The sequence below is a fragment of the Chiloscyllium punctatum genome, chromosome 10 (genome assembly GCF_047496795.1).
Source record: "Chiloscyllium punctatum isolate Juve2018m chromosome 10, sChiPun1.3, whole genome shotgun sequence".
NCBI classification, from domain to species: domain Eukaryota; kingdom Metazoa; phylum Chordata; class Chondrichthyes; order Orectolobiformes; family Hemiscylliidae; genus Chiloscyllium; species Chiloscyllium punctatum.
Genome location: NC_092748.1, coordinates 33,852,479 through 33,867,349, shown reverse-complemented (window position 1 = coordinate 33,867,349; position 14,871 = coordinate 33,852,479). Strand labels below are relative to the sequence as shown.

Sequence of the window (14,871 nt, the reverse complement as noted above, 5' to 3'; positions counted from 1 at the left end):
GCTTCAGCTATTAATGATCAGGCAACTCAAAAGCAGAACTGCACATGATCAAGACACTCCCAATTGGCCAGGATGAAGCAGTGAGGATAGTAGTGTTTAGAGAAAATTCCATAAAGCTAGAAGATTGGTAAAATAAAGGAAGGTACAGGAGCATGACTGTGAGCACAAAAGAAAAATAAATGAAACATATATTAATCCTGCAAGACATTCTAAAATTCCTTCCATCCTGTATATTGCTTTCAAAAGTGTTGTATGTATGTGAATGGTCTGGATGACATTCGAAAAGGAAAGACAGACTGTCTCCACTACACTTTGCAAAATCCTTAATGAGCCAAGCATCTAGAAAAGGTAGTGACCTAAGATGATCTGGCTTCCACTTGCTCAAAGACTTTGGCTCTATGCCTGGCTCATAGTGGCCAGATAAAAGATTCCGAAATATAATCCAGAAGGTTAGCCCCAAATAAATATCTACACAGCATTATCAAAGATGGTAACTGTGTCAAAGTATTTGGCTTTTTTCCTTCCATAGTAAATACTCTATCGTATTCTAGTCACACTGAGGTCAATAACTGGTGGTGCAACCATTCTCTAGCTAGTACCAGGAGGCAGCGCTAGAACTGCCAGTGCTTCACTGTTAGAGATTGTGAGGTGAAAGGAAGGGAGAATAATTTATTGGTCAAAATCTGCTGTCGATTTAACAGCAAAGGTAATGGTGCTCATCATTTATTTATGCCCAAGTGCGTAGTATATTAGGTGAAGTGGAAGCACAATTAAACAAGAAAATAGAGAAACAATTGCCTGAGCTGCACCACTCCACTGTTCGCTATGGGGTACATCATCTTGCTGTTAGCTCCCTGCAAACTATACTGAGTAGTTTGAAGTTCCTGTACTTGCATGTCAAGCCACAGTAAGTCAAGCCATTTCAAGCCTGCCATTCTTTTAATTACTACCAGTCAACCTCATTGGTACTACGAATTAACTATCAGAAGTCTAGAATCTTATTCTTTCAGCTTTTCATAACTGGACAGTTAGAATCAAGACAACTTTTCAAAATAAAAATTTTCCTTCCTTTTTCACTTCTTATTTGTTAAGGAGAGGTAGAGTGTTGGCTTCATTGTTTACCTCTGTCCAATATGCCCAGTTGAAACTTTACAGCTGAACGGCGAGGAAAGAAAGTAAGTTGAAGTAATAGAGATTCGTGTCATTCCAGCAAATTTTGTTTTTAAAACTGATGAACTTCTGGAAACCAAAATCTGACTCACAGCAAACATGCTTTACAATCTTATTGTTATTTCAACATAAAGTTAAAGATTGTCAAAACAAAATAATTTCAGATTTTAAATTATTCAATTTTCACTGTATATTAATGCTTCAAGCCACTTACTGACTATACAGTTTGCAGATTGCCGCTCAGAATGATTGCATGACAATTTTCTCCTTTCCAGTTTGATGATAAAATTGTTTTGCTTGTTAGGCTATGGTTCAAGGGCTCTAGTTTCTCACTAAGTGTCATTATTCTTGTGTAAGCCTTGATCATAGATGCTGACAAACCAAACCTGCCTCATACAACATCTAGACTTTCTAAAATCGAGCAACATTATAAGTCATGTTGGGGAAGGAAATAATCTTATTGTTCCCACAGGTAGGTGTGAAATGGTTGGGGGCGCGGTGACAGAATTAACAGCTTTAGACGTATACCATGAAGTCCAACAGTACAATAATATTTTGAGTTGGTTTAGCTCAGTTGGCTGAATGGTTGGTTGTGAAACTGTATGATGTCAACAGTGTGGGTTCAATTCCCGCACCAACTGAGGACTTAACCTTCTCAAACTCTCTCCTCACCTGAGGTGTGGTGGCCCTCAGGTTAAATCACCATCAGTTGTCGCTCTCTAATGACAGAGCAGTTTAATGGTCTGGTAAGTCTAAGGGACTTGATCTGCACTAATGTACATGAACAATTTAATTAGATGAGCAAGTTGATACCAATGCATAACAAAAGCCTGTATTTCCCAAAACAAACTCAATGGACACAGTATACGAGCTTTGAATTAAATTAATCTATTTCCTAAATATCAAATACAGTCAATGTGCTGTAATGCCACTAGATAGAATGGTGCTTAAATCACATGACATTGAGAGCCTCACCAAGTGTGCACAAAACACCTAGATATTCGTCATGATTCAACATGTGTGTATTCATCACAGACAGGGTCAGTTACCTCAGTTGGCTGAACGGCTGGTTTGCAATGCAAATTGAGGCCAACAGCATGGGTTCAAACTCCTGCAACAGCTAAGGTTATCAGAAAGGACTCTCCTTCCCAACCTTCACTGTCACAAAAGCATGGTGACCCTCAGGTCATCCGCCAATAGTCATCTCTCTCTCTCTATCTATCTAATGTGACAGCAACCCTGTGTTCTAGTAACATGGTGGTGACTTTACCTTTACCACATATTACTGCATAATGGAGTTGAACGCAAGGTGAACATCTGCTGGACAATATTTATAAATTAATTTTATATGCCTTTGAATGGAAGAATAACTTATTGCAGCCAAACAAAAACAATGTTCAACAAGTATCATATTCCAACCAAAAGGAAGCATAACAGGATCAATCTAAAACCTAGAAAGTATTCATTCATAACTGAAAAATGTCAAACTATTAACTGGAGAAAAAAATAGCAAAAATGCTTGCACAACGAAATGCTAAGAATGGCTCATCTTTAATCACAAATGAACTGAATGATCCACATTGTTATAACTTGCAACTGGAGCCTTGAAATTGATACAACAGAGTATTACAGAACAGAGGGAGGCCATTTATCCATTGAGTCTGTGCTGGCTCTCTGGGAGTCAAGCTCCACTTCTTCATTTCCTTTTTAAGTATACATCCAAATGCCCTTTGAAACCTACCAATGAATCTGCTTCCAGGATAATTTTAGACAATACATTCTAGACCAGACATGCTGCATAAAAAATAAATCTCATTTCCTCCCTGGCCTTTTTCCAATTGCCTTAAGTCTGTACCCTCTGGTTACCAACTCTCTGGCACTGAATGATTCCATGAAAGATTCAAGTAGTTTGCTTCCAATCCAGAGTTAAATACAGTCTGTGGCCCTAATTCCACCACAGATCTACTGGACCTTTGGTTGTAGTCATGACATTGATTTGATTATTAAAAATGATAAATGTTTCTCATGAATGCAGTACAGAGTGTGGTGTTGGTGAGTCACAACTTAAAATAGCTTCAGTACGTACCAACACACAAAAAGATTGAAGGACCATGTGCAGCAATTGAAAGGAAGTCACTCAAATAGCTAACGAAAATATCCCACCTACATGGCAGACACTCACAAGTGCCTGAACATGTAAATTTAGAAAGCCTGGGGAAAGATACTCAGCAGCACACTTTGTATGAAAAAGAATTTGGAAGCAACTCATTAGACCTACTACAGGTTTGAACTTGTAGACTAAACAGTCGACAAGAAATAATAGATGTCTACTCAGAAGCAATGATTGCATTTGATACTGATCCAAATGACATTTTACTGTTATGAATGGTGGTTGGCACTTTTCATTACCACATTAAAGGGTTTTGGCCAGAGTTATAAGAGAATCAGACAGAACTATAATATTTACAGCTATCCTGATGACTCAAGTGAGATTTACCCATTGATTGGATGAGACACACAAATGAATGAATTAGGAGGCAGCAAGTAGGGCATTTGGATTCCTGCATACCCACAATAACCTTTCAGCCCTCTGCTTAAAAGAATCAGAACATTCACATACTCTTTCTTCCACAATCTTTTGAGGAGGAGAGCTCAACAGACTCATCAAAAATTTCCCTTACACATTGTCTTTAATGGATGATTTCTTTTTTAAACAAATGATCCCTAGTTCTAGATTCTCCCCCAAGAGGTAGCATCCTTTCCACGTCCACCCAATCAAGGACCCCTCAGGATCTTATGTGTTAGGATCAAGTTGCCTCTACTCTTCTTAAGTTCATGATGCAAGCCTAAGTGTATTCAAACTTTGGTGGTATTAGTCTAGTAAACATTCTCTAAACTTCTTTCGATATATTTGCTTAAATAAGGAGACTATTACTGCACATTGAACTCCAGATGTGTTTTCACCAATGCTTTGTGTAACAAAACAGCCTCCCTACTTGTGTCTCCAATTCTATTACAATAAATGTTAACATTTTATGAACTTTTCTAATGACCTGCAGTACCAGTATACAATTTTTTTATGATCATGTTCTCCCAAAGTCTCTGCATTTCAGAACTCCGTAATCTTTCATCATTTATGATTATGATTCTTTTTTATTCTTCTTGCCAAAATGCACAATTTCACATATTTCCCACATTAAAATCCATTTGCCAGACCTTTGCCCACTCACTTAATCTATCCATATTGCTTTATAGCTTCCTTATGTCTTCTTCAGAACCTACTTTACTACCTTTGTGTCACCAGGACATTTAGTAACTATAACTTCAGTTACTTCATGTAATTCATTTCTGTAAGCTGCAAAACATTGAGGACATAGCACTGATCTCTGTGGCTTACTGCTTATTACATCTTGTCAATGAGAAAATGACTCATATATTCCGACTCTGTTTCCTGTTAGCTAACTAATCTTCTATGCATGACAATATGCTATTTCTTTACACTGTGAGCTTTTATTTTGCACAATAACCTTTAGCCTCTATTACATAACTTCTGGAAAACTAGATAGAATATATTCATGGTTTGCCTTTATCCACATTACATGTTACTTACCTTAAGAGTGCCAAAAAATTGAACTTCTCTGAGTTCTTTGTGCCTATAAATTTATATTTCCAGCCTTCTTTGGCTTATATGTCTTTGTTTTAAATTTTTAAACAAAAAAAAGTGTTACTTAAAAGTTCAATGTGTCTGTAAGTAATTCTGGGTTGTGATCCATTGTTGTGACAATCTACGGAACACACGGTCTTCCTCATTCTTTAGAGCTGTGTCAATAAATTTAACTTCTCTCTCCCAACTCGTCGACCAAAAGGTATCACCTCACACTCCTCAATTGTAAATATCTTCTGTTCTTGATTTGTCCATTCTCCTTGTCTATGACTTGTTGCAGTTGATTAGCATGAACCTTGCTGTTGCCAAACCTCCAACAACAAAGTCTGACATCAACAGCAAGTTCTGAAATTTTTCTAAGTCCAAGTCATATCCAACAGCTCACTGTCATACACAAATATTAGACGGAAACAGAAGTGTCCTTTTTCTCATTTACTCATGGAATACGGACATCACTGTCTGGGTCAGCATTTATTGCCCGACTTTAGTTGTCTTTAAGGTGGTGGTGTGCTGGCTTCTTGAACTGCAGCAGTCGGCCCCAGTCTGGATTAGTATTTCATTATTTAGTTACAAAGAACAGTATGCTTTCATCAGCACATCATACGTCAAGTTACCCAAGTTCAGATAGAATTTGGGATGTTCATTTTCTCAGGTCACATGCTATGATATGATGATGATATCATGAGCTTGCTTCTTGAAGAGATATTGGCATACTGCATCTATTAAAGGTATACTGCTAGTGACATAAAAATATTATATTCTTTTGTGTCCAAAACTACCATTTACCACAACTCACTACTTTCTGATTTTCTCACCATTTGGTTAAATTTAAGATGACAATGATCCTCGTATTCCATGCAGTAATTCTGTTTAGTGTGACACTTTGACAAATGTCTCCACATGCACAACATTCCTTTCAATAACCTTTTCTGCTACATCATGAAAACAGTCAATCAATTTAGTCAAGTATGACCTGCCTTTTACAAATCCATTTTGGTTATCCTGAATTAACTCAAATCCCTTCAACAGCTTGTTGATCTTTTTTCCTTGCATTATTTTTTAAAATTATCCATCATCAGTATTAAACTAACTGGCCTGTGTTTGCTAAGGCACCCCTTAAACTCTTTCACTACATTATATTTCCAGATGGCCACTTGTGGTTGTAGTTCATCCTTTATTTACATAAATGCAGTAGAAAGCTTTCTTATATTCCTAGTCCACACCCCTCTGATACAGAGCAATGCCTTTTCTCGTTCCATCCAACAGTCACTTAATGCATCTTATTTTGCTTTTCCACTTTTATATGCTGGTGCTTACTCCCCCGCCTTTTTGCAATTTATCCAACCATCCTAACAAAAACAGTGGTGAAAGACTTATACCCTGCAGGAAATGGCCACCCTGAATAGTTAAAAATTATTCATATTTGGAAAAAATAGTAAAATTTCAAGATAACAACTAAGTAGTCGACACATTCTGCAAATTATGAGTTGAGGCCTGATCCTTTTTAACGGAAATTGTTTTCCAATTTTTCAACAATACAACCGAAATTTGTTCCCCTGTACTTTACAGAGGCTAAAACAAACAAAATAATTCCAGCAACACCATTCTAAAAACTCAATTTGACTTGAATTTAATTACAACAGCATAGAAAATTTGGTATTCTTTGATTTTCTGAAGAAGTCAGATTTCCTCAGCTGCAGGTTTTTTGAAGCAGGAATTTGAAAGTTATTTTGATCTACAGTGTGAAGTTGTCCATACTTGAGCCTTCATGATCAATCAACATACAACAATCAGCATTAAACACCAGATTCCTGCATGAGTCAAACCTGCAGCTGCACCAAATTTCAGCATGTTTCATAGCTCATCCAAAACAGTGAAGAAAGCCCCAGTTATTAAATGGTTGCAGAATTAACCACTGAATTAAAAAAAACAAAAGTAGTCCAGCAATACACTATTAAGATAGCTGCTGATTCCTGTATATAAAACAAAATTAGGATGCTAATCTGAACTGCTGCCACATTTAGAGTGACCTGACAGGAAACCTCTATTTATAAGACTGCATTAAGAAACAGTATTTCACACATAGTGCCAGTACTTTTGTCACAATGGAGCTGAATTTAGCAGCCAGCTAATTTCTCTAATACACCACCGGTGAGACAATTATTATGCTAATACATAACCTTCGGCAGCTTTTTTTTCTAGTCCTGTACCATATATCAAAAGAACATGCATTCAATTGAAACATCGCTTCACAGCAGAGCTCACTGGTGATATATAAAAGTGCAAATATAGACAGCCTATCAGATTGATCCTCTTCAAAAGATTATCAAAATAGGTGCAGGCAATTTGTAGTGAAGTCAGAAAATGCTGACAAGTGAGGCATAATTTTAAAAAATAATTTAGTCATTCAAGATTCCACATGGTGAAAGGAAATGAGTCTTGAATGGAGGGGTATGCTGACCTTTGTTGATTGGACATTTGAAGAAATATTTTCATCACTTGAACTGAACAATAAGACAACAGTGAAGATAAACTATTAGTGCTATGTTAATTATGTTAGCTGAAGATTATTCTGCTTGTTAAGCAAAATAATGTACTGCATGAGTCGTATACTCTACATGTAAGTTAACAGTAGAGTGATGGACAATGATGAAACAATGGAAAACTTATCAAATCAAACAATAAACTAACAGTAAACTTATCAGGTTGGCTAAAATAAGATTTCACCCTAATATAGTGTAAACTGTCTTGTATTTAGTGAGCATGGGAAGGGCCAGTGTGGGAAACATGCCAGTGATGGTGGGAAGGCAGTTTGGTTTCTTCACTTAGAAAGCAATTATCCCAGAACTCTCCAGGAATTAATGGTGGAGTAGCGACTTAAATGGGACTCATGCAGGTCTTCCCTATCACAAGAAACTCACTCAATATGTTACATGGCTAGATCCAGAAAAGGTAAAAGAAAAAAAAAAGTCTTGTGACACTCAACATGAAACTAAATAAGAGAGGATAGATTATGTGAACAAAAACTTAGCAAAACAAACACAGAGTAAGTCAGTATTCCAACTGAACAGAGAGCCTGGAGCCAATGTTCACAAACCCAGATTGTGACAATTCCCTTGCCATGCCATTATATTACTTGCACTTCTGCTAATATACTTATTGTTGATAATAACAAATATCTCATACTTGAGGTGAACAGTCTGACATAAAATATTAACCTGAACTGACTTAGGTCTGATTAGATTCTACAAATTTTCACTCAGCAAAATAAAAATTCTTCTCCTTCTTTCCAACAATTTTCTCCTCTTCTGAAGGTGCAGCCCCTTTCTGTGATTTGATTTGAGTTTTCATCTAGGTAGCAATTCCTCAACTGTCAGCCCAGCTATTAAGATGTGATAGATACTACACCTGACTCAGATCCCATTCTCATCCAATGTCCCATCACATGAATTTCTAGTTGCTGTTTCTGCATAGTAATCAAGAGCAGGAATCTGGATTGATTTCTTGCTCTCTAATCCAGATGCATAAACATTCTCCTTATCAACACTGGGGCATAGAAGACCAAAATAAAAGGCTAATCCATTCATTAGGACAAAATTGCTCCCTAACAAAGGAAACTCTCATAGATAAGATAGGGACATGGAATTTATTCTGGCTTCAAGGTATGGTTTCTCGGCATCAGAAGCCAGCTGGAGACAGAGGTCAAGCAGGGATTCGTCATCAGCCCACCCTTTTCTCCATCTTCATTGCCACCATTTTTTATCTTGTCAAGAACAAGCTTCCCAAGGGTGTGACAATATCTACAAGATTGATAGAAAACATTTTCTCAACCAAGGAGAAAACAGCACCGAACTCACTTGAGGAACTTCTGTATTTGGATGACAATGTCATCTCTACTTTCTCAGAACAGAATCTTCAAGTCTTACTTAATGCCTTCGTGGAAGCAAACCAAAGAATTGGTCTCAGCCTCAACCTCAAAAACACTTCAATCCTTGACCAACCCACCCCAGGTCAAGTTCCAGTCCACCCCACTATCAAGATTAATGGAAAAATCCATCCAAACATGGAACATAGCTTCCCAAGTAAGGGCAATCTGTTATCTAAGGCAGGCATCAATGCAGAGATTCAACATTGCATCCAATCTGTGAGCACTGCCTTTGGACGCCTAAGTATGAGAGTCTTTGAGGACCTTAACATCCGTGTTGATACCAAGGTCTTGTTATATTATGCTGTCATCCTTCTGACTTTTCTATTTGGCTTCAAAATCTTGACTAAATATAGACACTACCACAAGACATTTGCGAGGCACAATCAACGCTGTTTGAGACCGATTCTCCACAAGAATTGGGAGGACAAGCATATAATGTCAGCATCCTTAAAGCAGCCAATAGCACCAGTATTGAGGCCATGATCAACAGAAACTCTGTTGGGCCCACCATGTAATTAGGATGCCTACGTCCTCAGTGGCAAGGCAAATCGTCTTCACCCAGCTCAAGGAACAGCAAGAGGAGGATGAAGGTTGCAATTCAAAGACATCCTGGAGGCTTCCTTCAAGAAGTGCAACATAGATGTCAACATATGGGAGACCTTTGTTCTGAAGAAACTGACTTGGAGAAAGTGCTTGTATAAAAGGACTCAACTCTTTGAGAACACCCAGCAAGAGGAAGAATGGAAAAGGAGCCGGAGAAAGGAATGCCAACAACCTCAAAGCGAAGGACCAATTCTACCTCCTGGATGCAGCGGCCAAATGTGGATCAGAGACGGGGCTCTAGAATCTGGTTCATCAGCCACTGAAGAACCCACAGAAACCAGGACCAGTGACATGGAATTTTCTCAGTGGATAATCATACTCTTTAGTAAATGATTGCAAATGACGATGATGCGGATAACAACATTTTGTGAGTAATGTACAAGGCATTTGCTTAACTGTACCTCAGAATTCTGTAACCTCTCTATTTGAATACGCTGCTTTTCTATTCTTCCTGCCAAAGTGGACAACTTCAACAAAACCATGTCTAAAAGCTCCCCTTTACTAACACTGCCTGTTATTTCAAAGAACTCTAAGAGATTAACCACACTTCCCTTCCTCAAAGTTCCATTGACTTTGAAAGTCATAATGCAAAGTGCCCTGCTATAACTTCATTAATAATTGATTCCAACATTTTTCCTATGGATAGATATTAGACTGACTTACAAAACATTACCTATTTTTTGCTTCCCTCACTTTATAAAAATCCATTCTTTATCTTTTGACCTGGTTACCTTACCTGCCTGTCATCGCTGCACAATGATATGCTTTTTCCTTAGGTCTGATGCTTTACCTAACTTCTTTAGTTCACCACAGATTATGGATCATCCCTTAATACATCTCTTTACAGGAGGAATATACTTATTCATATGATTCTGAAATATCTCCTGATGTCTGCCACTACACCTTTGTGGTTCTATTGCCTAGTTTAATTTGCTAGTTCACTTCAGCTGGCTCAGCTTTCACACCCAGCAGCTGTCTTTAATTAAGTTTAAAATACCAGTCTTAGACCCAAATTGAATTGCCTTCAAGCTAGATGTTAAGTTCATTCATTTTGCAGTCACTGCTACCTATGTGTGCCTTTACTCTGAGGTTATTAACGAATCCTGTCACATCACAGAGTAATAAGTTTAATATAACCTGCTCTCCTAGAACATGCTGTTCTAAGGAACAAATCTTGAAAGCAGTCTATGAATTTCTCATCCGGGCTACCACTGCCAACCTTATTTTTCCATTGCAGATTAAAGTCTTCCATGATTGTTGCCATCTCTTTGTCACAAGGATATTTCTCTTTGAAGCCTTTATCCCACATTGTAGTTATGGCTTGGGCATGTAGACCACTCCCACCAGTGAGAACTTTTCCCTAATATTCTTCACCTGCACCAACACAAATTCTACATCTGGATCCCCTAAACCAAGATAATCTCCAGCTGTTGCAACATCGCCATCCTGTATTAACAGTGCCACACCCTCCAGCTTTACCTAGTTTATTATTTCTCTTGACTGTCATATACCTTTCAATATTCACAACCCAATCCTCTCATCCTGCAGTCATGTTTCTGTATTGGCTATCAGATCACAATTGTTTACTTCATTGTGCTCTCACAGTTTGTTCATTTTTTTACGAATGCCATGTGTATTCAGATACAGAGCATTTATCTTTGTGTTTTCGGTATCTTTGCAACTCCTAGTGTTAATAGTCAAGGCGTTTTTATTTTTTTTCCCCTTCAATCCCTTCCTGCCTCAATTCCCATATTACTACCTTCTACCTTGTTTCATCTCTTTGATTTACAGTATCTTTCATTTTGTTCTTGTCCCCACTATTTGGCTTAAAACCCTCTCCACTTCCTTAATTATGCACTTTGCAAGAAATCTGGTCTCAGCATGGTTTGAAAGTACATCATGCAAATGGCCCAGCCATCCCTTTCCCTAGTGTTGCTACCAGGCTCCACAAACCAGAAACCACTTCTTCCACATCAGTCTTTGAGACACATAGTCATCCCTTAAACTGAGCCAATTGCAGACAGCTCAGTAAAAGGTCCAGAGTTCATAACCTTTGAGGTTCTGCTTTTTAGTGCCTAGCTCCCCATTCTGCCTAATGTAGTATCACTTTCTAATTCTACCTATGTAGTTGGTACCTACATGAACCATGACAACTGGACCATCCCCTCCCACAAGTTATTCTCCAGCCCCCTGCACATGCCCTGAACCCTGGATCTTGGTGGCAATGCAACCATTTAGACTCTCACTCTCTGCTGCAGAGATTGGTGTCAATCCTGCTAACTATACTATTCCCTGCTGCCACTACATTCCACAACCGTCCTCAGTAGTATAATGCTGATTAACACCGCCTGCCACACAGAAAGTCGGGGTTCAATTCCTAGCTGGGGAGGACCAAGTGCTTTGTGGCTTCGTGTTTGTGAAAAGATTTCTAAAATGTTTAGGGGTGGCATGGTGGCTCAATGGTTAGTACTGTAGCCTCACAACACTAGGGACCCAGATTCAATTCCAGCCTCGGGTGACTGTCTGTGTGGAGTGTGCACATTCTCCCAAGTGTACGCATGGGTTTCCTCCAGGTGGTCCGGTTTCCTCCCACAGTCCAAAGATGTGCAGGTCACGTGGATTGGTCATGCTAAATTACCCATAGTGTCAGGTGCATTAGTCAAAGGGAAATGGGTCTGGGTGGGTTACTCTTCGCAGGGTCAGTGTGGACTTGTTGGGCTGAAGGGCCTGTTTCCACACTGTAGGGAACCTAATCTAATCTAATTTCACCAAGTCTAACCAAGTTGAAATGTTTTCCTGCACAACAGTGCCACAGCCATTTTTCTGCTTCAACCTCCATCCAGCCTCTCTCATCCAAACAACCCGAGAGAACCTCAAATCTATCAGACAATTATACAGGCTGACACTCCTGTCATTTGGGTCCACTTGCCAAATTCTTAGTCACACCCTCCTGTCCCTGAATACTTGCAAACTCCGAAAATCCTAATCTAGATAGTGTGATTGCACCCTGGTACAAGGAATCCAGGTATCCTTCCCCCTTCCCTGATGCATCACAATGTCAACCAATCGGAGCCAAAGCTGCTCCAATTTCAAACACTGAGGATGAATTTGCCCTGTACCACAATGGGGTTCGTGCGATCCTATATTTTGCAGTCCTGACACTTCACATGTCCTCTCATCCTTAATAAATTTTCATCAATTACTTAATTACATTATTGACTTAATAAAACCTTAATCACATAGTCCTTTCCCTATAGTACACCAATAACCAATTCCACAGGAAGAGAATGGCTGGGAAACATAAGCAAAAAGGGACCCTCCTTCCCACTTTCATTGAAATCACCACTCATCCAAACTCTCAAATTCCCACTCAATTTCTTCAGCTGCACTCGGTTGCCATCCTTAATGATTTGTGCACACGTTAGGTCTCTGTCGAGTGAATCCTGAGAAGATGATAAAAGGCAGTAGGAGTATACTTGAGAGAGAAATCAGGAGGGCAAAAAGAGGACATGAGATAACTTTGGCAAATAGAATTAGAGTTAAAGAGAATCCAAAGAGTTTTCACAAATAAATTAAGGACAAAAGGGTACCTAGCGAGGCAGCCTTTGTGTGGAGCCCCAGAAAATGGGGCAGATACTAAACGAGTATTTTGCATCAGTATTTACTGTGGAAAAGGACATGAAAGAAATAGAATGTAGGGAAATAGATGGTGACATCTTGAAAAATGTCCATATTACAGAGGAGGAAGTGCTGGATGTCTTGAAATGCATAAAAGTGGATAAATCCCCAGGACCCGATCAGGTGTACCCTAGAACTCTGTGGAAGCTAGAGAAGTGATTACGGGGCCTCTTGCTGAGATATTTGTATTATCGATAGTCACAGGTGAGGTGCCGGAGGTTGGCTAATGTGGTGCCACTGTTTAAGAAGGGTGGTAAGGACTAGTCTATAAGGAATTATAGACTAGTGAGCCTGACGCCAGTGGTGGACAAGTTGTTGGAGGGAATCCTGAGGGACAGGATGTACATGTACTTGGAATGGCAAGGACTGATTAGGAATAGTCAACATGCCTTTATACGTGGGAAATCATGTCTCACAAACTTGATTGAATTTTTTGAACAAGCGACAAAGAGGATTGATGAGGGCAGAGCAGTAGATGTGATCTATATGGACTTCAGTAAGGCATTTAACAAGGTCTCCCATGGGAGACTGGTGAGCAAGGTTAGGTCTCACGGAATACAGGGAGAACTCGCCATTTGGATACAGAACTGGCTCAAAGGTAAAAGACAGAGTGGTGGTGGAGGGTTGTTTTTCAGACTGGAGGCCTGTGACCAGTGGACTGCCACAAGGATCAGTGTTGGGTCCACTATTTTCATCATTTATATAAATGATTTGGATGGGAGCGTAAGAAGTGTCGTTAGCAAGTTTGCTGATGACACCAAAATTTGTAGTGTAGTGGACAGTGAAGAAGGTTACCTCAGATTACAACGGAATCTTGATCAGATGGGCCATTGGGCTGAGAAGTGGAGTCACAGGTAGATAGGATACTGAAGAAGGCATTTGGTATGCTTTTCCCTCTTAGTCAGAGTATTGAGTACAGGAGTTAGGAGGTCATGTAGTGGCTGTACAGGATATTGGTTAGGCCATTGTTGGAATATTGCATGCAATTCTGGTCTCCTTCCTATCAGAAAGATATTGTGAAACTTGAAAGGGTTCAGAAAAGATTTGCAAGGATGTTGCCAGTGTTGGAGGATTTGGGCTATAGGGTGAGGTTAAATAGGCTGGGGCTGTTTTCCCTGGAGCATCGGAGGCTGAGGGGTGATTTTATAGAGGTTTATAAAATAATGAGGGGCATGGATAGGATAAATAAATAAAGTCTTTTCCTTGGGGAGGGGGAGGGGAGGCGGAGTTCAGAACTGGAGGGCATAGGTTTAGGGTGAGAGGGGAAAGATATAAAAGAGACTTAAGGAGCAACTTTTTCACATAGAGGGTGGTACGTGTATGCAATGAGCTGCCAGAGGAAGTGGTGGAGGCTAATACAATTGCAACATTTAAAAGACATCTGGATGTGTATATGAATAGGAAGGATTTGTAGAGATTTGGACCAGGTGCTGGCAGTTGGGACTAGATTGGGTTGGGATATCTGGTCGGCATGGACGAGTTGGACTGAAGAGTCTGTTTCCGAGCTGTACATCTCTATGACTCTGCTCCTGCATCCCCTTTGGGATTATACCATCTATTTCATATCACCTCTCCTATTCTTCCTATCACAGTGAATCATGTCAAAAATTACATCTGCTGGATGTCTGTTCATTTCAACAGTGTGTTGCTACTCTCCTCACACATCAATACATTATTGAGTTTCCTGCTGCCTGCGTATATCACAAGGATTGGTGTACTCAGGAATAGCCTGTTCACTGATATTCAGTTTAGGTACCACCAGAACCACATGGTACCCATTTATAGCCTTGGCACAATTCAATAAGGAAGTTGAGAATAACTGTCCTTA

At 39.4% G+C, this 14,871-nt stretch overlaps 1 protein-coding gene across 5 annotated transcripts in view; it reads right to left on the bottom strand.

The window, feature by feature from the left end:
* The window catches only part of dgkg (diacylglycerol kinase, gamma), a 527,377-nt gene that overhangs the window by 133,059 nt on the left and 379,447 nt on the right, over positions 1 to 14,871 (bottom strand). The gene's annotated exons all lie outside the window — the stretch shown is intronic.